The sequence below is a fragment of the Pelodiscus sinensis genome, chromosome 10, assembly GCF_049634645.1.
Source record: "Pelodiscus sinensis isolate JC-2024 chromosome 10, ASM4963464v1, whole genome shotgun sequence".
Lineage (NCBI taxonomy): Eukaryota > Metazoa > Chordata > Testudines > Trionychidae > Pelodiscus > Pelodiscus sinensis.
The window spans coordinates 40,439,631-40,465,481 of record NC_134720.1 but is presented as its reverse complement, the minus strand read 5'-3'; the positions used below and the strand labels follow the sequence as shown (position 1 = coordinate 40,465,481).

The window sequence follows — 25,851 nt, the reverse complement described above, 5'->3', positions numbered from 1 at the left end:
AATTCTTGGCACAGAAGATGGTAGCAAGTAGATAATGGGATTGAATTTCTTCATTGTCATCACCATCTTGATGTGAAATCTACAATGACTGAATTATGAAGGCGAAACAACAGCAGCAACTTGTTATATCAAAGTATCTGAACAAGTTTTGCTCTGCAGCTAAGTAACTAGTATATGGTGCATAGTTGTAAAGCTTTGTAATATGTCCTTCACTCAGAAGAGCCCTGCACAGATACAAAATTTGTATCCACCTCTGTAGTTGCAAAATTGAGCCATGGATATCTACAATGACATCCAGGGATGCAGATACACATGGCTATTAAGGGAATATCTGCAAATTTGCAGAGTTCTAAAGACAAAATTTGTATCCATATTTGCATCCATGTCAGCAAAAATGAACCACAGATACCCTTAGATATACACTGGATATCCTTGGATTACAGGGCCCTCTACTGATTGGGTTAAAGAAATTAAGGTTCCAGCTGAGAAACAATCTATTGAGTATAGTATAGCAGCACAAGACACTTTCCAAAAATTCCACATCAGCCCTGAAGTAAGCCGTAGACATGTTCTCCTCTGTATTTCTGCTTCTTGCCTCTTTGCTCTAGTTGGCTCATTGTTTCATTGATCAAAGTTCACTGGTTATATTCTCTTCTGAGGTAAATTGGAGTAACTGAGGTGACAGCAGTCTAATTCAGCTGAGTACAACTTGGTCCAATATACACTGGAAGGCAAATCTGCCAGGAGGAGTTTAAGGTAAATCTCTAGGGGTATGTCTACACTGCATTCCTCTTTCGAGAGAGGAATGCAAATGCAGACAAATGAAATCGCAAATGAAGCGCGGATTTGAATTTCCCATGCTTCATTTGCATAATCGCATCTGGCCACTATTTTGAAATACCCTATTTCAAAAAAAGAAACGCTGTCTAGACACGGTTATTTCAAAAGCAAACCCTTCTTTCGAAATAACCCTTACTCCTTATAAAATGAGGCTTAAGGGGTATTTCGAAAGAAGGATTTTCTTTCGAAATAACCGCATCTACACAGCATTTCTTTTTTCGAAATAGGGTATTTCGAAATAGTGGCCAGATGTGATTATGCAAATGAAGCACGGGAAATTCACATCTGCACTTCGTTTGCAATTTTGTTTGTCTGCAGTTGCATTCCTCTCGTGGAAGAGGAATGCAGTGTAGACATACTCTATTACAAAGCAGTCATTTACTCCAGTGACTCAACTTTTTTTTGAAGATGAGCATTTGGTCAGGCCTAAATCCTGGGCCACAATGAGCTCCTTCAACCATTATTCATTTAAATGGGAGTTGGTGCTTTTAGCACATTGTTACTTTGTACAGATATCAACTTAATTCTACATATTTCAAATTTATATATTTATCTAAAACATTAAATTTTTTTTAGAAATAATGCTAAGGAACCTGCCAAGTTTTTGATAAACTATACTAATACTAGGTAGCTTCCTCGCCCCCCTCCAAAAAAGGGGTCTTATATGTAGGAGGCAGAGAATGTGGCTGGTGACCCTGAAAGCACCAATTTTGGACTTAACTTTTCATTGAGAAACCAAACAGATGTTTACCTAATAGAATCATTAATAGTTGAGGTCCTGCTTTCATTAACCAGGGCTTCTATACTAATAGTGTTTTACCATGGACTATGGCCAACTTTTAAAAAGTGACTAGTGATTTTGGGTATGCAAATACAAATGTGTTAAAGGCACCTACTTTCCAGAGGGTGTGTGCACAGTACCCACCTGAATCTTCAGGTGTTTCAAGTTGAGCACCCAACAATCACTAACTAGTTGCTTAGAAGTCTAGAACTTAGTTTTGCTGCCTATTACACCCTTTCCCTCACAAGGACAGAAAGGGTCACCATGGCTTTTAAATTATTAGGGTTTTTCCTTGAATTAATTTCCCAATATTGTTGTAGTCTTTGTTTTCCAAGTTAGTGATTGGAACCTTTTTGTATTACTCCCTCTAATCTTTTACTAAAAATGTCACCAAGATTATCTGACTTGCATTACTAAAAAATCTAATGAGAAAGTAGTGGGCTAACTTTATACTTCTAAATCCTGCAAGTAAAAAAAATATAGTTACAGCCCAGTTGGGTATGCAGTCTTGAATTTGTGAAGATGTTTAAGAATTAAGAGTACAAATTACTTAGTGTGATGCATGTAATATCTTATGCATGAACAGTTTCTGCTTCTTTCCCACTGAAGGAGAAAAGAGCTCATAAGATTTAATTTGCAGGTATGATGCAAGTATGGTACACAAGTGATCAATAAATAGGTTAAAATGTTTTTGTTGCGCATTTTTCGCCCCATGACTGTATCATGCAAAAGCCATTCCTAGTGACACAGGACAATACAAACTATCCCAACGCCATAAAAGTTTTTAGGTGCCTATTTGCCTTAGAAGGTGCATACGTCTTCTAGACACCACTCACATTTTAAAAAACACTTCTCAGCTGCCACCTCACCCCCATAAATGTTTAAGTCCCTTGGGGTATGTCTACACTACCACCCTAGTTCAAACTAGGGTGGTAATGTAGGCAACCGGAGTTGCAAATGAAGCCCGGGATTTGAATTTCCCGGGCTTCATTTGCATAAAGCCGGGCGCCGCCATTTTTAAATGTCCGCTAGTGCGGGCTCTGTGCCGCGCGGCTACACGCGGCACGGACTAGGTAGTTCGGACTAGGCTTCCTAGTCCGAACTACCGTTACTCCTCGTGAAGTGGTAGTTCGGACTAGGAAGCCTAGTCCGAACTACCTAGTCCGTGCCGCGTGTAGCCGCGCGGCACGGTGTCCGCACTAGCGGACATTTAAAAATGGCGGCACCCGGCTTTATGCAAATGAAGCCCGGGAAATTCAAATCCCAGGCTTCATTTGCAACTCCGGTTGCCTACATTACCACCCTAGTTTGAACTAGGGTGGTAGTGTAGACATACCCTTAGGCACGTAAGATTTCGCAGGTCAGTATTCACAAAACTTTGTAACTGTTGATTCCGCCCCATTGTTACCAAGCTCTTTGGAGCTCTACCGCAAGCTGAAGACCTCGAGGTAACGATTCAGAGTTCTCAAACTAGGCAGTTTTCACCAGTAAGGCCAGATCCTGTAGGCATGCTGTGAGCATTCCTAATACCTATTATCCCTCAGTGCTGCAGCAGAAAGGCTGAATGTGGAGGTAGGCCAGTGCAGTACTTGCATGTACATAGGGAAATGAAGAGTAAGCATGAGAGAGGCATCAGCCATGGGCTACCCAAGCACCTAAACCAGGTCAACAGCTTAATTCTCAAATAGGGTTTCACAGCTGAGGATGCCGAGTGATGGGAGGATGAGAAACTGGTGCTATCAGCAAGGTGAAGCAGGGGAGAACTGGGTAGGCTTCTCTCATCCCTGCACTTCACAGCCAGATAGGTCACACAGCTCAGTTTGCTGGCTTCAAAAATAGTTTTCCTATTCACCTAACTCTCCCTGTGCATTGTATGGGAAGCCTAAGAATTCACCAAGAATAGGCAAGCCATTTGTCTGATTTAAACCAAACAGTCCTTTCTAAAAACAGTTTGTCCTTTTTCCAGTACCAAGACAAAACTGGATGTGGTTTTTGACCAGTATGATAGGTGGGGGGATGCCATTTTGAAGAGCATACCGTGCCACCCAGCTGGCAAGCCTTCGTATATGCCAGGCATGAATGGTAGTGCCAGCAGAGGTGAGCCCACACCATTCCCATTAGTTCCGGAATGTCTGGTATTCTGGGGACATGTGAGTGGCTATCCTAACCAGGCAGTAGGTTGCCTAAGGATTAGGTGTGGCAATGCACAGCTTTGCAATGCGTAAAATACCTTCAAGGACTGGCCGTGTGTTTAGGGGTTTTCCCTCACCCCTGCCCTCAGTGTGAAAAAATGTTGGTTTTCCAGTGGTGTGACATGCTGCCTTGAATTGGTATCATGTTTACACTTGAAAGAAGTCAATGAAATGAGACTGTCTCAGAGGTCACAAGGCTGCGTCAGAAATGCTGAAATATAGCCTGAATATTTGCTTTCACAGCAGGAAACCTTGAGTCTGTGAAAATGTTCTGCTACGATGACCTTGTCTTCCTTAATTTCTGCTCTTTCAAATGATGAATGTCAATTTCATCTGTTCTGCTTGAGCGATAGTTGACCCTTGAACCACTGTTGTTATGCTGCATTCTGAAGACAGGCAGCAGACCTGCGGAGTTCTTCACTCAAGAGGTTTCTTTCACTCAAGCAGAGGGATTTTCTTTATGGCAAATGAGGATATATTTACTAAGATGATTTTTAGCTGGTTGAACTTTTAGATCCTTCTCCATCCACAATCTTTCTACCTTACATTTCCTTTCTATTTCTGAACTCCTGTCCTCTTTCTCCTTTTTACTCTGATTTTTTTAATGATGTTACTGGCAGTATTTTGGCAGTGTCCTGCTGTGCTATTTTGTCACCTCTTCCAGCTAGACACGCCCATCGCATAATTCAATTCTTGTGAGGTTTAAAAAGAAGAAAGGGTATACGGAGAAGACTTCACAATTTTTAAAAAATCCATAAACTGTTAAATCAGGGAGCCAAATATGGCTTGAAGAATCCGACTTAGGTTATGTTTACACTGCCCCAGGGATCCATGGGACACTGATACAAATTGTGTGCATCTTTGCCATGTGGGTAAGAGAATTGCCTTTATGTTCTCTTGAGACCCACCCCCACTATTGCCAGTGCTATAGCTGATGTATGTCAGTGCTTCCACTTGCTCTGAGCCCAGGGCTAGACCTTGGGGCTTTCATTGAGTAAGAAGAATGAGCTGTGTAATGACTTTGAGCAGCCATTGTCAGCCTTAAAAGCACCCTCACTACAGAGCCATTGTGAGGGGGACCACATGTCACAGCCACTCCAAATCCTCCACGCTGGCCACTGACATTATTTCTGGGCTGCCATGTGGAGTTTTGTGGAGGGGATAGTGATAACCACAGTTGTAATTCATTCCTCCATCAGCGCAGAGCTCAAATCAGAGACTAAGGCTACGACTAGACTGCATTGCTTTTTCAGGATACCAGAGGTATCCCGGAAAAGCAACGCTGCGTCCAAGGAATGCACCCGCTTTTTAAAAAAATTTGTCAAAAAAGTGGACATGCTCTTTCACCATCACTGTAAATCTCATTCTACGAGAAATAAGGGATGTGTCGAAAGAGCACTTTTCCCTGAATTTTGGCACCGTGTAGATGTGCCAAATTTCAAAAAAGCCTTTTTCAAAAGTAAATCTGAAAAAGATCATAGAATCATAGAACACTAGAACTGGAAGGGACCTTGAGAGGTCATCAGATCCAGTCCCCTGCCCTCATGGCAGGACCCAGCACCATCCCTGATAGATGTCTATCTAACCTGATCTTAAATATTTCCAGAGATGGAGGTTCCACAACCTCCCTAGGCAACTTATTCCAACTTTCTCCAATTTAACAGTGCAGTCTAGATGTAGCCTGAGGGAGGAAGCAGAGGACAGATTGAACCAGCTCCTGTATGCTGGGATTTCCAAGGATCATGCAGGCTTCTCTGGGCTACCACAGTGTACACAGAGGCCCAGTTTGGCCCTCTTGTGTTAGATGCTATACAAAACAGAAATTTGGTCCTTGCTCCCAAGAGCTTGCAATTAACATGGAAGACAAGATTCAACAGATGGATATAGACCGAAGGAACACAAACTCCCAACAAGACTTATGCTCAACATAAGCCGCAGGCACCGTGGTCATTCTGCGCGTGAGGAACAACCGTGTCAGTGGACTGATGTAGCACTATACATCCAGCCTCAGTTTCCCTGGTTGAAAAAAAACCCTTATGGCACAGCCTCTAGTGAAGAGAGCATGGTGCAGGGAAAGCCACAATACATCTACCAGGCCAGCTATAACAGCACATGTACCCAGAGGAAATAACTGCACACTGAGGTTTACCTATACAACAGCATGATACAGTCCCCCAAAGCTTAACACTATCATGTCCAACCAGTTCTGAAGCAGTAGCCACTTAGTGGCTACTGCTATAGCGAACTAGCCACACTCAACTGGCCAAATAGCCACATTCTTCAAGACAACTAGCCACGCTCAACTTGCCAAATAGCCACATGTGGCTAGCGTGTTGGATGCAATGGGTAACACATAACTGGCACAGATATGTGGTTGTTGAAAATCTAACATTTGTTCAAGCACCAATCCTCTTGCATTTGTTTCTTTTCATTAGCATTGTTTTAATAGTGATGGAAGCACTATCATTAGCATCTTTTAGTCAGTCACAAGTTTTATGCCAAATGCAAATTTAACCATTCCCTCAGAGCAATCTCACAGCATCTTAAAATATTTTCCAACATTCTGCCTTGATAAACTATTCTAAAAAATATCCCCCACTAACTCCTTCCACACTACTTTTTTCTGCCAAACTTCACATTGTCTGTAGCTCATTTTGAAACTGTCTCAGACGTGGGACTTCTAAAAAAAACTCAACAAATACAGACCAATTCTTTCAACAAGACAGTTCTGGAATGACCCAACTACACTGCTTCCATTGTGTCGAGATGTTTGAAAGTTCTAGAACTCTTAAATCTGTAATTCTGTCTAAAAGCCTGAGATCATGAACTGAATTTTTTAAAAAAGTTCAAGGATTTGCCAGCAGAGGGCACACCAGAAAGCAAATAACGCATCATTAAAACTACCGATTGGGTGTTTCTGCTTGGAAGGAAGAAAATATGTTTTTAAAAAGGCAGTAGAACAAAAGTGAAAGCGTGTTTATAGGAACTGGATTATTTACATGCAGATCAGTTTGCACTATGTTTGCTTTCTGACTCAAAGGCTGCAGTGGAATTCATTTCCCTTTGTGCCGTGAGGCTACTTCTACACTACGTAGTTTTTGCGCAAAAACAGCTGTTTTTTGCACAAAAACTTGCAGAGAGTCCACACCTCAAGCATATTTTTGCACAAGAAAATTTACAGTGAATTGACAGAACCGAGGGGTATAGGTATTCCTCTTTCTACAAGGAATAACTCCTTTTTGCGCAACAGCTATTGCACAGAAAGGTGTGTGTGGATGGACAGCAAGGTTTTTTTTGTGCAAAAACATCCTATTGAAATACACACAGGTGCCCTGGTGGCCATTCTTTTAATGGCAATCAATCAGAGCTTTCTTGCGGGAGAGTGTCCATGCAATCTAAACGCTCTCTTGCGCAAAAGCGTATCACTTTTCTGATGCACTTTTGCAGTGTGGACACGTTCTTGCACAAGAAGCCTGCAGTGTAGACGTAGCCTGAGAGACAGCCTCTCCTCTCCCATCAACAGCCTGACTCATCTGCTGAAACTTTCATTCTGCAAGATTCTTTTTCAAAACAACTAGTTGCGGTTAGTTTGGATTCTGACCTTGCAAACCAGTTGGTGGGGGAGGCAATGGCGGCTTTAGAGTTAGCAGGACCCTTTGCTCGGCTTCCTTTCTGAGGCCCCCCCCAGAGCCTAAACCAATTAAAAAATTTCACTCTTCCTGCCCCTCCCATTTTTCATTCTTTTTTCTTCATCCTCCTTCTATTTTCATTTACTTCTTATTATTTATACTAAAAAATGAAGTGCTTTGATTGTTTTTGTAGTCTAGCTTTTTTTTCACAGACCACTAGAAAATTGCTGAAGGTCTTGGGCGGGCCACTTAATGATCTTTGCAAATATTGTTTGTACCATTAGCTAACTATTGGAAAGTGCTTTGGATAAGAGCGCTTTGTAAAAAAGCAATCAATTTCCATGAGCTGGAGGACAGCATCAAGCACCTCAATGGCCCTGCACTAGCTAACGCGGAGAAGTTGGCAGGTGAGTGTGTGGGGGTAGGGGGGGAACAGTTCCATCGGCCACTTGAGGCCTCCCCCTGCCTCGGGATCTCCATCCCCAGACTGCTCTCCCCCTCGCCCATTCGCCAGGTGGCGAACAGCAACACAAACACAGGCTGAAAGGAATCACAGGACCACTGAGTAGCTGCTCGCTGGTGCAGGGGAGAAGAGGCACTTTCCCGCCTCAAAGTGCAACTTTCCTCTGGCTGGCTGAGCGGCTGCCCCATACTCCTCTGAAGCCTTCCAGCCTGTGTTCGTGCTGGTCACTGCCTCCTGAGGCTGCCTCCTGCAGGTGAGCCCCCTGCTCTCCTGGCTTCCACCCCCCATCCCCCTGCAGCCCTCTCTGCAGAAGCACTTCCCCCCTCCCCAGTGTCAATGGGGGGGCCCCTGTGCTACGGCATTTCATTGTAAATCTTCCTCTGGGGGGAGGGTGTGCATGTGTCTGAGCCTCACTTTTGTTTGCTGCAGGCAGCCCAGCCTGGTTCCCTTTCTTTATTGCACAAAGAAGGGTATTTCTTATGACCAAATCAGGAATGAGTAAATATAGGGCTACACCCTCCAAATGAATAGTGACAGGTAGCTCTTGGATCGGGGGTGGACAAAGTTTTTGATGGGGGGAGGCCTACTCCATGATGTTGGAAAGTGGTCAAGGGCCACACTTTTCTATGGAAGGGGTCTGGGATGACGGTTGGATGCAGAAGAGAGCTCAGGGTAGGGATTGGGGTGCAGGAGAGGATGTGGGGTCTGAGAAGGGAGTTTGTGTGAAGGATGGGGTAATGATCGGGGCAAGGTCTGGGAGGGGTTATGGGTGCAGGAGAGATTGTAGCTTGGAGGAGGGATGAGGTGGGGGTGCATGGTCTGGGAGTGAGTTGTGACGTGGGGGAGGAAGGTGCAGGGGGTTTGGATGATGATGTGGAGGCAGGTGTTTTCTTCCACAATGACATCGGGCAGTAGGGGGTGGTGGGCTGAGGCAGGGAGTTGAAGGAGAAGGAGGGAATGGGCTGCCAAAGGCAGGCTCTGTCCTGGAGGCATTTACCTAGGCGGCTCTCAGCCAGCAGCCCTGCAGGACCTCAAGGCAGGCTCTCTGCCTGCCAGAGTCCCAGGCTGCTCAGAGGGGAGGGAGAGAGGTTTTGCAACCCAAGCTCTTTCTAGCTTCCCCAGGCCCAGGCTCTGAGACTTGCTGCCACAGTTTTGCATAGGCCATGCAGGCATATCCTCTGCAGCTTCTGAGACAGAATTCCTCTTAGGGAGCAAAGCAGCTCCCTAAAAAAGCCAGTCTGCCAGTTACAATGAATGAGAATGAGGATGACATCTACCTTCCTTTGTGAACCACTTGGAGGTCTCTGGATGGAAAGATATAAATCAGAGACAAGTATTAGTCTTACTTTTTTCTTGGCCCAACAGTCAAGGTTTCTCACTACAGAGAAGAGGCTGGAGGCCTCTGTGCTTTTACCACTCGTGTCATGGCGATTCGCTCTAAACTTTATTTAGAAGACAAGGTGCTGTCTATTCTAGTACTGCCATCATTGTTATTGCTCAGAGAGCTGCATATACTGAGGCACAGGGACATCTTAAGAAAAAGCTCCAAGTAAAGATGAGGTAATCAAGGAGATCCAAATTTTGTGGGCAAGATAGTCAAGTTCAGATGCCAGAGAAAATACAAAACATTATAATCATGATAATAAGTAAATAAAGATGTTGCAGTGCATTCAAAAGCATATGGCAGTCCAGATTTGGCCCACAGTCTGCTTATGGACTACCCTGGTGTAGGGGTACCATGTTCTGGTTGAAACTCTCTAGTCCAGCCCCTTCGGGACCTAACTGGTGCTGAACCAGAGAAATTGCCGAACCACAGGAGGTCAATATTGTCTGGCAGTGTTACCAACACTCCCGCTGCTTACTGGGTTTTTGGAAGACATTTTAGGGTAAATCAGAGCTAACTAACAGCACAGAACACTGAGCCAGGGCTAGTGACTGTAAACAAACTTTGTGGGACCTTGGGAAACTTGGCCACACCCATGATAAGTGGAATCTGACTAACTAAAATCATGCCAGACCACACATGTTGACAGACCAGAGAGTAACAGACTAGAAAGGTTTGACCTGTATTGTGATGGTTTAAAACAATTCCTGTGCATAATTGCACCACTGTGCTGGAGAAAGATCATAAAGCACAGAACCATGGCTGACAATCATTTTTGAGCCTGGTTGCACCATGTTCCAAGCCAAAGCAGAAACAGGACCAAAGTTACAGGTTTGCCCAGCCTTTGGCCCCAGTCAACACTAATCTATCTTTATATTATATATCCATCTTATAACATGTTTTATGCGCATAAGCAAGAAAAAAAACTTTGTGGGGCCAAATGTGTTCTCCAGTTGTATCACATACACACAAAACCTCATTTGTTTCCCCTGCTTATGAGGATAACACATACTGTATAAGGTAATTATTTGGTCCGTATTGTAGGCAGAACCTAGAATTTGTTGCAGGAGCAAGAGTCTAACTTGGCAGCCAAGACCTTTGTATAATATATTTGGCCTGGAAAACAGTCCCATGTATAGCACGTGATGCTGTATTTTTACAGTTAAATCAGACAATAGCTAATAATGAATACTGGGGTGTTTAAAACATTTGTTGATGGCGTACCAAAAAGTGATATTGCCTCCTTATCCATCTGCTGTCTGGAATGATTATGTTCTTCACACAGAAAATAGAGTAATTAAGAAGTTCATTAAGCAGAAATAATAACTAGACTCGTACTGCAGCCAGTCAAAATCAGTTAGTTCATTTTTGTAGAAAGCCATTGGAACCATCTGAAGAAATCTGCATGGATTTTATGGCTTCATTATACATTTTCTAATTCCCACTGAACTCTTACCACTCATCTGTGTTGCAGGATCAGGGTACACCAAGCTACCAACATGTTTAAAATAGGGTTTGGTTATCTAGTGTGGGCAGGAGCAGGTCATGCTTCTAGATCACACTGAAGTCTTGAAGGCTTTCTTGCATACTTGCCTGATCTGTCACGCACCTCTTCTCGAGACTTCTAACCCCCCGCCCACGTGGAGGAGAGAAACCCCAGCGCGCGCTTCCTATGGTGATTCCTCCCCCCCCCCCCATAGTGGAGGGAAGTCTGGGTGCACACCTCTTCATGGGACTTCTAATCCCCCATTCCCATGGAGAAGGGAAGCCCTGGTGCGGGCCTCCTCTGGGGACTCTTACCTCCCCCCGCCCCCGTGCAGAGTCCCTGGTGTGCCACAGACCTACTTTGTGGTATGGTGCTTGCTGTTTAGGGGAAGGGGGAGCAGCCTGCACACTTCTTCAAACCCCAGAAGTGGCACACAGCTGCTGGACTTCCGTCCACCCCGCAGGAAACTGGCACTACCTGTCTCATTGCTAGAGGTAGGTAGTAGGGCTTCTTCTGAGTGGGGAGAAATGAGGGAGGTCCCGAACACCTCATGATCGACTGGTTGGGGCTTCCTGATTGACCAGTTGATCACAATCGACGGGTTGGTGACCATGGGCTCTAGTAGCACCTTAAAGACTAACAAAACCTGTAAATGGTATCATGAGCTGTTGTGGGCAAAACCCACTTCTTCAGATTACCGGAGTATTTCTTCCGATGACTGGAGTATTATTCTTGGATCTGGATTTTCACACCCCTCTGGTGTGGATTAATGCACTGTTCTCTCACACCAGATGACTCAGATTCATAGACTTTAAAGGTCAATAGGCACCATCAGACTCGGGGCTTCTGTTCTAGTGTCACTCTGGTTCTCATGCACTAACACTATTCCTGTTAGCTGTATGGAAACCTACAGCTCCCAGCTTGCTGGGATCCAGCCTGTGGCAAGCCTGGGCACCCCTCCCTCCTGCCAAAAGGCTGGAGCATGAGTGCTAACTCGCCTTGCTGCCAGGGGAACCCCTAAGCCTCCCCCCGCCTCCATGCGGCTGAGGCGCGAGAGCCAGATGGCCCTGCTGCTGGGAGAAGCCATGAGCCTGTTGGGAGCTAGGTCAGTGAGGTGGGTGGGGGTTGTTTGTTCGTTTTGCTTTTCACTCGTGTGGCCCTGACCAATTTTTGTGTGTGTCAGTGGCCTCAACCAGAGATTCTCCACCCCTCATGTAACTACATCAGCGGTTCCCAATCTTTTCCAGAGGGAGACCCATTTTGACAATTCAGGAAGACTCAGTGACCCAAGGCAATTCAAAAACGGGGGGAGGAGGGAGGGCAGAGCCACCTGGGGAGACACTTGGCCACCCTTTTGAAATGTAATGGTGACCCATATTTGGGTCCTGACCCATAGGTTGGGAAATCCTGCTCTACATTAAAGAAAACATTTGTTTGCATTAGGCTCTGTAACAGACACACACATTGCCGCCCCCCCCCCCCCCCCCCCCGCCATCTCTTCTCCTTTTGGTCTATCAATACTGCTTTTTTGGTGACACTTTACTGTGATTCTACCCTAAGATATGATTAAGGGAAAATGGCACCTTCTTACTACTCACACTTGTCTCCCTGTGTATCTGCTGACTTTTTATCCATTTGCCATGCAGAGCCGACATCATTAGATTCTCTTCCTTCTTATGCATAGCCAACACAACTGTTTGCTAAATGTCAGTTCACCGAAGACAATGAGATTACATAGTTGTCACTTTGTCATTGGTGATGATGGAGATGGAAGGAATCCGGCTTGATTCAAACACCCAAGTGTGAGATTGCAGAGTATTAGAGAGAACTTTTTATGTGCAAATGAAGCATGTTTGATACAGAAATTACTGAGAGCTATTTGCTAAAAGCATTTGCAAATATATGTATATTTACAGTCATTTTTCAAATTAAAACATTTTAAGCTAAAATAAATGGTATTCTTCCTATTAATAGCTAATCACTCCCCACCAAAGTGTCTTTACCACACTTCAATAACCTAATAAACCATCTAGTTAGTCTTTAAAGTGCTACATAGTCCTGTATTTTGTTTCAGCTACACCAGACTAACACGGCTACATTTCTATCACTATTCAATAACCTTGACACTTTCACTATGCATCTGATGGGGGGACAGTTTTTCAATAGTTACTATACTGCAAAATTTTGGGGCAAGTGTCTTAGCTAATGTAAACTTACATGCCCGCTCTTGTATTGCACCTTTCATGAGTAGATATTAAAGAACTTTACAAAGGATGGCAGTAGTGAGTTGCCCAGGATCGCCAAAGTCACAAATAAAACCCGTATCTCAACAGTTCTAGTCGAGTACCCCTCCTGACTAAGCCATGTTGCCAGAGATTCTAGAATTTAGAACACAGCTGACAATTTTGTTGCTACTGCTGGGGACAGAGTACAGTGCAGCTCCCTCTAGTCTGGCTATACAAATTTGGTACTATATTCAGACAGCAACTGGCAAGATGGACAGTAACTGAGGGTATGTCTACACTACAGCGCAAATTCGAACTAACTTAGTTCGAATTAGTTAATTCGAACTAAGCTTATTCGAACTAACGCATCCAGACTAAAAAACTAGTTCGAATTAGCGTTTTGCTAATTCGAACTAGCATGTCCACACAGAGTGGACCCTGAACCGGGGTTAAGGATGGCCGGAAGCAGTGCCGGCAGGGCATCAGATGAGGACTTAGAGCGTGGAGCTGCTGTCTCAGGCTAGCCGAGGGCTGTGCTTAAAGGGACCTGACCCCCACCTCGGACAGACAGTTCTCAGGGGTGCCCCGCTTGCAAAGCAGTCCTGGCTCGGATTGCCCGGAGTACACACACTGGGCGCATCACAGCACTCGGCCATCAGACCGGCTGCACTTGCCGCAGGCTGCAATCTGGGAGAGGGGGCAATTGGGGGGCTGCAGGAGAGGTTCCACACCCAGAAGCCTGCACAGCCAGCCCAGTCCTCCCCATCGGGGGCTCGTACCCCATTCCTCCCTCACCTCCTTCCACTTACCCCTCCCTAGCCCCCCTTCCTGATGTACAAAATAAAGGACAATTGTGTTCAAAAATAGAATCTCTCTTTATTGAACAAAACTGGGGGAGACTGGGAAAAGGAGGTGGGAGAGGGGAAGAGAGAGGGTGGGAGAGGGGAGGGCAACTAAAATGATCAGGGGTTTGGAACAGGTCCCATATGAAGAGAGGCTAAAGAGACTGGGACTTTTCAGTTTAGAAAAGAGGAGACTGAGGGGGGATAGGATAGAGGTCTATAAAAGCATGAGTGGGGTGGAGAGGGTGCATAAAGAAAAGTTCTTCATTAGTTCCCATAATAGAAGGACTAGAGGACACCAAAGGAAAGGAATGGGTAGCAGGCTTCAAACTAGTAACAGAAAGTTGTTCTTCACAAAGCAAAGAGTCAACCTGTGGAACTCCTTGCTGCAGGAGGCTGTGAAGGCTACAACTAGAACAGAGTTTAAAGAGAAGTGAGAGAAAGTGATGGAGGTTGGGTCCATGGAGTGGTAGTAGCCAGGGGGTAGGAGTGGTGTCCCTGCCCAAGGTTTGTGGAAGGCTGGAGAGGGATGGCACGAGACAAATGGCTTGGTCACTGTCTTCGGTCCATCCCCTCCAGGGTACCTAGTGTTGGCCGCTGTCGGCAGACAGGCTACTGGGCTAGATGGACCTTTGGTCTGACCCAGTACGGCCATTGTAAGCTCAGGGCTCAGGGTCGGGGATCTCAGTGGACCACCTTGATTTTCATGCACACCAGCTCCTGGGTGGCCAGGCTGGCAGCTCTCCTGCCCTAGATGGCCACTTTCCTGTGCCTAGTGCGGAGGTCGTGGACGAGGTCCACGATGTCAGCACTGGACCAGACGCGTGCCCGCCTCTTGCGGTCCCGGGCAAGCTCCCGGGAGCCGCCAGCCTGGTCCCGGGAAGAGGGGGAGAGCTGGGGGGCATCGGGTGGCTGGCTCGAGCCGTGCCAGGTGCAGGGTCTGCTGGCTGGGTGCTGGCAGGCTTGCACCTGGCACGGGCACCATAGCCAGCCCATGCCCCTTTAAGGGGTCCGGGGCCGGGAGGGGGACAATAGAGTTTCTCTGGTGTTGGCCAGAGTGGCCACCAGGGAAAGCTGGGGAGGGCTAGCCTCCCACTAGTTCGAATTAAGGGGCTACACAGCCCTTAATTCAAACTAGTAAGTTCGAACTAGGCTTAGTCCTCGTAGAATGAGGTTTACCTAGTTCGAACTAAGCGCTCCGCTAGTTCGAATTAAGTTCGAACTAGCGGAGCGCTAGTGTAGCGCCTATCAAAGTTAATTCGAACTAACGTCCGTTAGTTCGAATTAACTTTGTAGTGTAGACATACCCTGAGGCACCAAATCTAAGAGGACAATTAAGGAAGAGTTATCAGGAAACATCCACTCAGGAAAAAGATCGGACACCAAAATACTGGCCTCTTTTCCCCTACCTTTCGAGGAACTCTGCAGGGTTGCAATAATATCCATGGTCCCAGCAAGAACAGAACCAATGTAAAAATCCATGAGTGCTATTTAGAGACAATGATGTCTGCATACACAGATGTGTGAGTGAGAGGGGGAGATTATTAGAGTGTTATTAGGATTATACCCTATCTACACCAACAGGGGTGATCAACAGAAATGATGTTCACATTTGTACTTCCGTGAACTCTAGACTGTTGTTCCTTCAGCTACTCAGATGGGGAATTCCACAATCTCAGGTAGCATTTAGTTCCCTGAAATGGTGCCAAGTTTTGTAGTACTCCAGGAGAAGCAACTCCCTCAGAAAACAATGCAAATGTAAACTCCTAGCTTCAGACATACAACTGCACTACTTCAATTTAAAATATGTGGTTTATACTATCTGAGCAAAAAGTTACAGCTCACATTCCTGTCAATATTTCTTATTCAAGCAAGTGTTTTGATAGTTGTGTGTTAAACCATGAGGTGGCTTTGCAGTTAGCGTGATATGCCAGTAAGAAAGAGACAGGATCAGTTCTCTGAAAGTCCTTACACCCTTTGAGGTAGGTAGACAAACACAGAGAGGTTAAAACCAAAACTTTCAGACCTTGAGTCATATAGTGATCTTTGGTAAGCCCTGAATCCATGTTTCATGCCCAAACTACTACACTGATTTAACATTCCAGCTGTGTTATTACACATGTTGTATGAATACAAACAGAAATGAGACAAATTAACTCAGTGATCTTTGGGTACTAATGTGCTCGACAATGTTCACTGATCTGTAATTAGGACAGTAATAAGAGAAATATACTAACTCCTTTTTAATCCGCAATCTTTGGTGTTGACAGAACCAAAATACTGCTCTAAAAGTTGATCAGTTTCTCATTTACCCAATAAAATTCACAGGTCTTGAGTCAGATTCTCAGCTAATATAAATCAGCATGGATTTACTGCAGTCATTGCGTGTTATGCTGATTTATACCAGCTAAGGACTTCCTGAACTCTTTTCTATTAAGCAAAAGAATATTTGGACCTTAAGGTATTTTACCTTTCAGTTTCCCAAGCCTGTTAGTTTCACTCACATTTTCTCAGTGAAATATCATGAGTAATCAGGATTAATAAACCGCAGAAGAAGTGGGAAGGGTTACACCCAATCCCATGTCATGTCTCCTACATTCTGGTAAATATTATTGATAAAAAGTCTCAATTATTGCCAATATTGTAGAAAACAAGTTGTTTTCAAGTAACAATCAAAAATAAAAGAAAATGCTACAGAAAGAAAGCAATATGGAGCTCTTTTTTCCATATTGAGTAAAGCCTATAAAATTAAGCTCACAAGAAAAACTTTGAAATTGAGGTAGTAGGCACATCAGTTTGAAAGTACATTTATAGCCTATCAGATGAAGTGGGTTTTACCCACAAAAGCTCATGATACTATATTTTAGACAATATATATGTTAGTCTAGTCTAAGGTGTCACGGGATTACTTGTTTTTACAGTTAAAAGGTTAGAAATGAAACAATGTGTTAGAGTTGCACGTCTGGACCTAGTCATCCCAGCAATTTTAATTTAACAAAACTTGGCCCAGAATAGATGGGGATGACCATTCTTTGTGCATAAGGTAATGAAAATGTGCACCACTAAGCTTTGTTCTTGTTACATTCATATATGCTTTCTGTGACTTTTTGTTCTTTCCATGTAAGCATTGTGTTCCATAGGAATAAGTTTTCTAAATGGAGATGTTTTGGGCAGAAACACAAAAATCACAGGGCTCAAATTTTCAATGTACTCACTTTTCTGTAGGTCTTCAGAGAAAGTGTGGGGAGTGACTGATTTGACTAGATCTATTTAATCTTTATTTGTAAGAGTCTTTAGTGTTTACTGTGACAATAAAGGAGGACTACAAGCACTAAATCAACTGTGCTATTAAGATTAGGCATTCTAATTCTTTAGAATCTCTGACAAAAGTGGGAAAAAAACCCAAGTGGTTATATATGGTTACAGTAGTATGACTTTCTCAGAGCAACATTATAGGGGCAAAGTCAGTAGTTTGGAAATGGATGATGCCTTGTTTGAGACCTCTGCAATACCTGATTTTTCAACTTGAAAACATTTGTGTGGGAATTTCCTTTGTTTTTAAATTATTGACATGGGAATGGAGAGCAAAGGGGGGTTGCACAGCAAACCCCTCCAATTTCCTGAGGCTTGCAGAGGGAACCCTCACTAGTGCACACTCTCCTTTTGAATTTTGAAGATGCACAGAAAGAGGCTCCAACTGACTAAATGCATCAACCACATAGGGAATCTTAATTAAAAGGTATCAGGGTACAGCCAGTCTGGTTATGAGAGATGTAAATGATTCAATTCTGACCTGGAATGCATTCAGTCAGCCTTGCTTTGAGTTTGACCCACAAATCAGCAGTATGTAACTTGAACTTCTCATCACAGATGATTTCAATCCTATTTACAAGCATTTATATAGCCCTTTATACTGTGGTTCCCAAATCAGAATAATCACACATATTATGAAGCTTCTTTTTGCTGCTGTACTTTTGATTCAAACCACATCCATTTAAAAAAAACCTCACATTTCTTTCCTATCTGACCACATTCCCCTTTTCCTCTTTCTGTAACTGGGCATAAGATTTACTCATTCCACTTAATTTAGTGTCTTGAGAAAGAAGCATGCATCTATCAAATCTAATAGCACAGAGATCTGCAGAAGATTAGCAATATGAAGAATAATACTGTCAACACAGAATGATATTTTTCTTTGTACGTTTGCTACGGACAGTTATTCTCTTAATTGTGTTTTGCAATTTAATTCCAGTAGCCAAAGGCTCAATGCAGAAGAAGGCAAATAAAAGCAGTGATAATTGGCCTGCCCTGTTGTCTTTTTTTCTATAAATCCAGCCAACAGTGGGTTTTAAACATGATTTGAGCCAATAGATCACTTCTGTAGCCATTTAATTCACTACAGATTTTGCTAAAATTAATTTGGCACAGGAGGGCTGAAAGGCAGGTCTGGGAAATGAAGTCAAATGGTGTCAGAAAGAGGCTGCAGCCATAACCTCCTTTTTCACTTTAACATCTGACAAAAGTACAGGAAGATTTGTCAGCAGAGAGGAATAAGTCCAGGCTGATCCACGGTGTCAAGATCCCCTTATCATTCCTGCTCTTTTCAGTGCTTTGGAATTTGCATAATAAGAGTTAGGATTATTGGCACAGGTCAAAGTAAGTTATATGTTTATTAGTCATCAGTGTGTCACTTTTAAGCACCAACCCCGGAGCTTCTTGCACACATGACTTGCTGCACCACTGCAGATCCTGATTGATTTCAGTGCAGTTCAAGGCAGGCCCATCAGTCTACCTGCCCACAATGGGTAACAAGCTCATAGCATTAAATGGTAAGCCCTTCAGACACATAGTGGGGCTCCAATCATGAATGGGGCATGTAGATGCTACTACAGTAATGCAGTCACCAACTAGCACTGTGGTTCTCAAACGTTTTGGCCTGTCGCCTGCCATGCTCAATGCAGACCTTTCCACAGACCACCAGCCAGCCACCCACGGTAACAAAATGTGTGCAGGAGAGGGGTGGGAGTGAAAGGGCTGGGAGGGGAGGGCAGGAGTGGGGTGGGAGGATTCCTAAGTGGGATGGCGGTGAGGGGTCTGGGCATGGAGGGATATGGTAGGCGCTTACCTGGCTCCATGCCTCCTACTGCTCCCAGGCACCACCTCCCATTGCTCCCGGCCAATGAAAGCAGCGGGGAAAGCCTCCAGGCCAGCAATTTCCAGCTGTGGGAAGGGGGAGCAGCAGTGCACAAAGCCGCTTCCTTCTCCTGGATCCGGCCTGTGAGGCTTCCCTACCCCCAGCAGAAAGGTGATGCTGGTGCTCCAACTTTGCAAGGTGGGGAGGCCCTGCTGGGCTTGAGTGCTAGCGCAGGCTCCCTGCTGCAGGAGGAAGGAGGGCTGAGCCCCAACATCTGGCCCACCTGCAAGACGGTCCACAACACCTTAAGAACTACTGAACTAGCAACAAAGCTTTTTAAATGTGTGATCAAAGAAAAAAAGAGAATACTCCTACCTGCACTATGTCGCCTCCTCTGGTATACTCATTGTTCTACTTTTGTTAGAAGATACAGTGAGTATTTACTATTTTTACTTTTGTTGGTATTATAGAGCTTTTACAGCTATTACGGAAGGACCTTGTTTCTTTCCAGGCTTACACATGGGCAGCAGAATAATGGAAGGCAGTCCTGATATCAGACCCAAAACACAATTCCACACAAACTTAAAGCAAAAAGCATCAGGGCTGTCTCTACACTGGCCACTTATTCCGGAAAAGCAGCCGCTTTTCCGGAATAACTTGCCAGCTGTCTACACTGGCCCCTTGAATTTCCGGAAAAGCACTGACAATCTACTGTAAAATCATCAGTGCTTTTCCGGAAAAACTATGCTGCTCCCGTTCGGGCAAAAGTCCTTTTCCGGAAAACTGTTCCGGAAAAGGGCCAGTGTAGACAGCACAGTAGTGTTTTCCGCAAAAAAGCCCGGATCGCGAAAATGACGATTGGGGCTTTTTTGAGGAAAAGCGTGTCTAGATTGGCATGGACGCTTTTCCGGAAAAAGTGCTTTTCTGGAAAAGCATCCTGCCAATGTAGACGCGCTTTTTCGGAAATACTTATAATGGAAAACTGTTTCGTTTTAAGCATTTCCGGAAAAGGGTGCCAGTGTAGACGTAGCCTGGGGGTATAAAAACACAGTTATAGCATCATAGTTGAGCCAGCATAACCTCAAACAGAAGACACAGCCTACAATGATGAAAAGATCCACCCCCTACAGTCTCCTCCAGAGCAACAGTAACTAGGTCAACAAAAGCATCTTTTTGTCACATATCCATCTACAACAAAGATTATCTCAGAGGGGTAGCTATGTTAGTCTATAACTTTAAAACAAAGAGTAGTCCTGTGGCACCTTAGATCTGGTCTACAGTAGGGAGTTATTTTGAAATAACCCCCTTTATTTCAAAATAAGTGGAGTGCCCAGCTACCAAGCCCATTATTTCGAAATAACGGGCTGGTTATTTCAAAATCTGTTCTTCTGCTTTCTTCCGGGAATAAGCATATTTCAAAATAGTGATTTTGGGAGTTATTCTGAATTTAGTTATTTTGAAATAATTTCCTAGTGTAGACATACCCTTGGAGACTAACAAATATATATATATATATAGTATCAAGAGCTTTCATGGGCTAAACCCACTTCTTCAGATGAGGTTGGCATAGCTACAGAGTTCAGGAGTAGGATTTTTCACAACCCTGTGCCCTAGCAATGTCAATCCCGAGATTATGTCTAAAGTCTTGTCTGTATGGAGAATTTAAACAGCATCATTCTTGTGGAATTACTATTCCAAAATAGCTTTGCTCCCTTGTGTGGACACTGTTCTGGAATAAAAATGACTTTATTCCAGAATATATACTCTGGAGCAGTGTTCCCTGTAACTAGGGCACTTGTGCGGCCGCTCCGGAGAGATTCAAATGCCACACAGCTGATTAGCAGAATGCCCCTAGCTAGGTTTTTGTTTCTATTGGTGGTGCACATGCAAACGCCTCGGTGCACATAAATTATTCTGCACATGGATAGAAAAAATTCACACATGGTTGGAAAAGATTAGAGGGAACATTGCTTGAAGTAAAGTCACTATTATTCCAGAATAAAAGTGTTGGAATAAATGTGTTCTCATGGAGGAGTTCTACAAGCAGTGCTGTAGTCAATTTTCCTGTACCGACAAGCCCTAAGTCAAAGCAAAAAGAAACAAACACTTAATGTTTTACAGAGACAAGGTAGGTATGGTAATTTTTTTTATTGGACCAACTTTTGCTGGCAAGACACACAAGCTTCTGAGCTTCTACAGAACTCTTCCTCAAGTCTGGGCAGATATGAAAAAAAATACTATCTCATCCACCTTGTCTTTCTAGTATCCTGGGATCAACATGGCTACAATGCCACATACAATTAAGACAGTCCAGTCCTAAATAGCAATACGATCACAGTGTTTGCTTGAAGCAAACCCTCTCCAGGTCTGTTAAGTCAAGAACTGCTCTTCCTCATAGGCAGAAAGAGTTCTAACCATGTTCCCTTACTGCTAAGGGAAGAGCCTTTAAAGGATGAAACTTACCGCAATGCAGAGAGGTAAACTTCACCCTTACAGAGAACATCTTTCCCTCAGCCAGAGTATTGGCTTCTGTAGGGCTCATCTCTCTAGCATCAGCTGGGTCACATTCCTTCCAACTCTCTGCATTAGCCTCTAATTCTCTGGTGTGGAAACATCATACCACTGTACAGTAAATTTACAGTTTCCAGCCATCCTCCACTCACATATGCACACCTTCCTTCTGGGTCACAATGGTTGTGTAAACAGTTAAATTCAGATGTTCCATATTTATTCTGTATCAGTGATTTTATAACACTATAACTCAGTTGGCAAGTCAAGACAAGCTTTTTTTTTTCTATCTGCCAGCACTACAAGCTGAGTCTAGTATCTGAAAAATCAGGCTGAGTTCCTTCTGGACTGTGCATCATCAATGTTGAACTGAAGTGGAAGAACCAGTAGGCCTAAAGCATCATGACCAAGGACAAGTTGGTTTATTTCAGTGTCAATATTTGATTTTTTTTTTTTTTTGCATTTGAAAAGAACCAGAGTTCATTAACAGCACAACCACAAATGTCCCTCTAAGACCAGTATCCACACTTCAACCTCCTATCTACAGCTTCAAGCAAATTAGTCTGTGCCTTATTAGTGACCAGAGATTCTAGAATTAGAACACAGCTGACAATTTCATTGCAATTACTGAAGTCAGAATACAATGCAGCTCCCTCGTCTGTGGCTATACAAATTTGGCACTATATACAGACGGCACCTGGCAAGCTGGACAGAAACAGAGGCACCTAAACTTAGAGGAGAGTGAAGAGTTGTCAAGAGGGAAGAGGACACATCCTCTCAGGCTAAAGTTAGGACACCAAAGCAATGTCTAGACTGCACACCTTTTTCGACAGAAGCTTTGTAGCTGTCGACAAAGCCTCTGTCAAAAAAGAGCATCTAGATTATATTATGCAGATCAAAAAATCGATCTGCTTTTTTGAAAAAGAGCATCCAGAGTGCCGGACGCTTTGTCGAAAAAAGAAAGAACCCAAAAGTGGTTCTTGCAGGGCATGGGTGCAGCCTTTATTTCCAGGTGCTGCTGCCTGTCCTTTGCAGAGATGCGTGCTTAAAGGGATCCCTCTGGACAGCCATTGCTCTGCTCCTGCTTCTGGCTTGCCTACCTCCTAGAGGGAAAGTAAAGCTGCTGCAGTGCTTGCTCTGGTTCCCCGGTTCCTCGAACACCACAGCAGTTTATTTTCAGGGGGGTTTTCTTCTTTTTCACCTTTTATTTGGCCATCGAGCCTGAGCTGCCCCTGGGCAGGCGATGGCCCCACGCTGCCATACTGCAGCTTCTGCTGCATCTGCATGACTCTGTCATGAACCTCCTGCCCCATATGGACCCGGACCGCACCGAGGAGACCTTCCTCCAGGATGCAGGAGCTCTGTCCTTGCACCCAAACTTTTTGGGGACAGGCAGATTTGGAGGCACGAGACAAGTTCGGACTGGTGGGACCAGCTCATCATGAAGCTCTGAGATGATGACCACTGGCTCCGCAACTTCTGGACGTGGAAGACCACATTCTTGGAGCTGTCTGCCTGGCTCGCCCCTGCTCTGGAACACCAGGACACCCATCTGCAGCCCACCATCCCCCTGCAGAAGTGGGTCGCAACCCTCCTGCGGAAGCTGGCCACCCCCGACAGCTACCGCTCCATGGGACACCAGTTTGGCATGGGGAGGTCTACCGTCGGGGCAGTCTTGATGGAAGTAAGTCACTGTTGGGGGACAGGCCCTGCTGAGTGTGGGGGGTTGAGAAAGGGGGACTGCCAGGCAAGGCAAGAGGGAGTGGGGGATGGAGTGGCACTCGGAGGACGCTCCTTGGCCACCCCTGCACTGATGCGGGAGAGGGGGGCGTCCTGACAAGGGGAGGGGTGGGTTGGGGGGCGGGGGGAGGGTTCTCATCCCAAGCACTTAGATAACCTGTCTAACTCCCTGGTTTCTGTCTATTTGTCTCGTGCTGCCGGTGGTGAGAGCCATCAGTGCGAAGCTGCTTAAGAGGCTCGTCCGTCTCAGGGACCTGGACAACATCATTGCCAGGTTTGCCACCCTTGGCTTCCCAAACTGTGGAGGAGCCCTTGATGGGACACACATCACAATCCGCGCTCCGCCCCATCGAGCAGCCCAGGTTATAAACAGGAAGGGCTACTATTCGATGGTGCTGCAGGCAGGGCTGGCTTTAAGAAGTGTGGGGCCCAATTCGAACCATTTTGGCAGGGCCCCCCGCCCCCACCCAGGATTTTTTGTTGAGCAAAAAAAAAAAACCACAACAAACCACAACCACAGACAAATATCACATCAAGTAGATCTTATCAAAATGTATACCTATATAATTTAACATTTTTAAAAAAAATGCCATCCTTTATTACCTTTATTATGCAAAATTTTACACAAAATTAAATCAGTTGCTTTAAGTGTAGCTCAAATATTTTCAATTGCAAACTATCCAATTTTTTCAATAAATGTTTGATTTTTAAAAAGTTACCAGAGAGCGTTGCAGTTTTCTGTTACATTGATTTACTTTCTAAATAGTAAAAATGGAATCTTTGGGTACGTCTAGACTACAGGGTTTTGTCGACAGGTACTGTCGACAAAGCTTCTGTCGACAAAGAGCATCTACACTACATGTCAGTGTAGACGCAAGGACAGTTTACATGCAATAACGCTTTCTGTCGACAGAACTCTGTCGACAGAAGGTGTTATGCCTCGTGAAATGAGGTTTACCAGCGTCGACAAAACTGCTGAGTTCTGTCGACGTTATGTCGACAGAACTCAGCGGTAGTGTGGACGCAGGTATAGTTTTGGTGACAAAATTTTATCAATGATTTTTGCTCAAGCGATCACTAAGACAAGACAAGGACTCTCAATTGATTCTAGTCAGCTCTGCCTTTAAACACTGGATGTAAAGTGTCAGATATAATTGAGGACTCCCAAATAGACTCTACACCACCAGAAATAAAACCAGTTTCCATCTTCTGTGACTTTCAGTTAGATGTGACTCACTATCCTCTGCTTAGTGTTCAAGTTATGGTAGACCCTAAGCCAGGTCATATTAAGTTCAGGTCTTTTAATCATACAGTATGGATAACAATATTTCATTCTCCCAGCTCCAAGTCTTAAGTGAATTTCAACCCAAAAGAGCCAAAATTGATCACCTTGAGACAGCAAGTGTGTCTACTGATCCCTGTGGCAAAATAAGTTGTCTATATAAATAAGGTCTGCTCGAGAAGCCTTTTCTTACAGTTGATTAACAGATGGCAGTAGATAGCTCATTCAGACCACTGGCTGATAATAGTTAGTCACCCTGACCAGTCATTAACCATAGTCATGGACTCACCCTACTCTCCATTGTTTCTATGATTCTCTGATGACCTGTGACAAAAAAGAAGGGTGGAAAGGGAAACTGAAGGGAGAGACTTCTCTAAATTCACCAATCAAAGAGCAGTATTGCCAACCCCAAAATCACAAGGAATGCCTACACAAAGTTATGAGAATAGTCTACAAATCACAAGATATTTTAAAAATAAAACATGTTGGATTTTTATTGGCCTTTTGTTTCTTGAGTATTTAAGGTTTATGTTTTAAAGCTTTCCCCCTTAGCTATAAGGCCCAGAAGTATAGAAAACTTTTTTTAAAATAAAAGCTGAGATTCCTACATAATCAATTGACCCCAGGCCTTTAGAAAAACTCCAAATGTTTTGAAACTCATGGTAAAACAATGGAGGAATTCTTGTGAGCCCATGTTTTGTCCACAGTATAAATAAATAAAAAAAAAAACAATATCTTCTCCACTAAACATCCTAATGAGATACTGCAAATGGTGAACTGAATTCAACAGCTCCTGATATGAACAGGTATCAACCTAGTTTTTCATATTTGAGATGGATTACCAGGATTCATATATGACAATATGAAATCTTTCCACTCTCAAGTCAGCATATTCACAAAGCATCTATAATTTTGATCCATGCATTTATTGGATAGTGAAAGAGAAAGGAGGGGAATTAGTGTAGATAAATATTCAAATTAAAAAAAAAAAAAAGCCTGAAGGACTTAGGAATGGGCTCCTACATCTCACGTTCAGAACTGTCTAGGACACTTATGACCAGATTTTCAAAGGTACATAAAGATCAGATAGATATCTTTGAAGATCCGAGTTGGCAACTGTCTCTTTAGGAGCTTAATTACCTTTGAAAATCTGAGCTTAGATTTCCAAGTCCAATTTTCAAAAATGACTTTCGTCACTCAAGTGCTTTTGAAAATTTTAATTGGGGGCCTAAAGAGACAAAAATAGACAAAAGGCAGGAGATGGTTTCCCTTTTAAAAACATGTGACATCTATGTTTAACTAAATTTTATATTATTTTTCTCCCAACGGCAACTGACCCCTCCGG

At 44.0% G+C, this 25,851-nt stretch overlaps 1 long non-coding RNA gene across 6 annotated transcripts in view; it reads right to left on the bottom strand.

Annotated features, from left to right (window-relative positions):
* The window catches only part of LOC142830795 (uncharacterized), a 92,313-nt gene that overhangs the window by 10,637 nt on the left and 55,825 nt on the right, over positions 1–25,851 (bottom strand). For 4 of the 6 annotated variants that reach the window (XR_012906301.1, XR_012906298.1, XR_012906302.1 and 1 more), the window contains one exon: positions 19,140–19,259. The exons of the other annotated variants lie outside the window; for them this stretch is intronic. This is a non-coding gene — a long non-coding RNA (uncharacterized LOC142830795). Of the gene's footprint in view, positions 1–19,139; positions 19,260–25,851 lie in introns of those variants that run through there. 6 annotated transcript variants of the gene reach the window in all.